At 41.5% G+C, this 2,250-nt stretch overlaps 1 protein-coding gene across 1 annotated transcript in view; it reads left to right on the plus strand.

The window, feature by feature from the left end:
• FANCD2 (Fanconi anemia, complementation group D2) overlaps window positions 1-2,250 on the plus strand; it is a 78,702-nt gene that overhangs the window by 28,367 nt on the left and 48,085 nt on the right. The gene's annotated exons all lie outside the window — the stretch shown is intronic.

Below are 2,250 nucleotides of genomic sequence, written 5' to 3' on the forward strand. Positions count from 1 at the left end.
TATTTTTAGTAGAGACGGGGTTTCACCGTGTTAGCCAGGATTGTCTCGATCTCCTGACCTCGTGATCCGCCCGTCTCGGCCTCCCAAAGTGCTGGGATTACAGGCTTGAGCCATCGCGCCCGGCCAATTTTAAACCTCTTTACTTGAAATTTGCTAGGAAAAAAAACAAACAAGCAAGCAAATGATAGATTTGCTAGTGTGTAGTAGTGAAAATAGCCATAGTACCAGCATTTTTTTATTCTTACCACAAACATTAAGTGCCTATCCTGTGCCAGGCACTGATATATTAGATCCTCTGCCCTTGAAAAGCTTTGTCAGGGAAGAGATGGGTCTGTGATCAGATAACCATGAAACTGTTCAGGTTCTGAGTGCAGTGGGGCACAGAATTGCCTTGTTTCCTAAGAAACATCTCCATCTAATGTGAACTTCACATGGGCTTGCTTTCGTTTGTGGACACCATTCACTGAAAAAGCCAGGCTGTAATCCCAGCACTTTGGGAGGCCAAGGCAGGCGAATCACATGTGTCCAGGCGTCTGAGACCAGCCTGGGCACCATGGTGAAACCCTATCTCTACAAAAACATACAAAAATTAGCCAGGTGTGGTGGCACACACCTGTAATCCTAGCTACTCAGGAGACTGAGGTAGGAGGATCCATTGAGACCAGGGAGTTGAGGCTCCAGTGAGCCATGATTGTGCCACTGCATTCCAGCCTGGGCAAGAGAATGAGACTCTATCAATCAATCAATCAATCAATCAATAAAAAAGATTAGATTGGAATTGTAACTTGTAACTCGTTTGTATCTTTAGTGCTACTTTGTGGCAATAATTCATACTGGACTGTGGCTTTGAACAACCAGCATATTTTTTATCTTTTTTTCCCCCCTTTCTTGGATCCCCAGTCAGCACATTTTTTTAATTAAAAAAAAAATTTTGGACTAGGTAATATACATGTGTCATACAAAATTCAAAATATATAGAAGGGTATCCAGTGAAAAATAACTCTCACTTCTTCTCTCCTCTAGGCACCTGGTTTGTCTTCCACTTTATAACCTTCTGAGATGTTCTGAGAATTTACAAATTTGTATTTACCTGTAGTTTCCTTTCCCTTCTTGTTCTACATCTTACCTTTTGCATTTAGCAGTTTATTTTGGAGATTCCTTCAAATCAGCGATATAAAGCTACTTCATCATTGTATTTTATTTTTGAATTTTGATAAAATATACATAACATAAAATAGAATATTTAAGCTGTTTTTAAGGGTACAATTTAGTAGCATTAAGTATATTCACAGTGTTATACAACCATTACCACTATCCATTTCTAGAACTTTCTGATCGTCCCAAGCAAACTTTGTACCCATTAGGCAATAATTTACCATCTTCCTCTCCCCACCCTCTAACAATCACTAATCACATTCTGTCTATGGATTTGTTCATTCTAGATGCCTCATATAAATGGATTCATACGATATGTATCCTTTTGTGTCTCACTTATTTTACTTAGCATAATATTTTCAAGGTTCATGTATGTTGTAGCATGCATCAGAACTTTATTCCCATTACAGCTGTAATGATTCCATTCTTTGTTTTTGTTATTGTTTTGTTTTGTTTTGTAGAGACGGAGTCTCACTCTGTCGCCCAGGCTTGAGTGCAATGGCACAATCTCGGCTTACCATAATCTCTGCCTCCTGGGTTCAAGCAATTCTCTTGCCTCAGCCTCCCAAGTAGCTGGGGTTATAGGCGTGCACCACCACGCCCGGCTAAGTTTTGTATTTTTAGTAGAGATGGGATTTTGCCATGTTGGCCAGGCTGATCTCGAACTTCTTACCTCAGGTGATCCACCTGCCTCGGCCTCCCAAAGTGCTAGGACTGCAGGCGTGAGCCACTGCGCCTGGCCCCCATTCTTTGTTTATAACACGTTTTGTTTATCCATTCATCCATTGATGGACTATTGGGTTGTTTCCACCTTTTGGCCATTTGAATAATGTTGCTGTGACCATTGGTTTACAAATATTTGTTTGAATCTCTGTCTTGAGTTCTTTTTTTTTGAGACGGAGTATCACTCTGTCGCCCGGGCTGGAGTGCAGTGGCCAGATCATAGCTCACTGCAAGCTCTGCCTCCTGGGTTTACGCCATTCTCCTGCCTCAGCCTCCCAGTGATTCTGCCCCTCTGGTATGCATACCTTTGGACTATCCCAACCCACACTGAGTAGAGCTGATCTGTGTGACCAATGGAATAATAAGAAAAAT

The sequence above is a fragment of the Colobus angolensis genome, unplaced genomic scaffold (assembly GCF_000951035.1).
Source record: "Colobus angolensis palliatus isolate OR3802 unplaced genomic scaffold, Cang.pa_1.0 Scaffold34, whole genome shotgun sequence".
Classification (NCBI taxonomy): Eukaryota; Metazoa; Chordata; class Mammalia; order Primates; family Cercopithecidae; genus Colobus; species Colobus angolensis.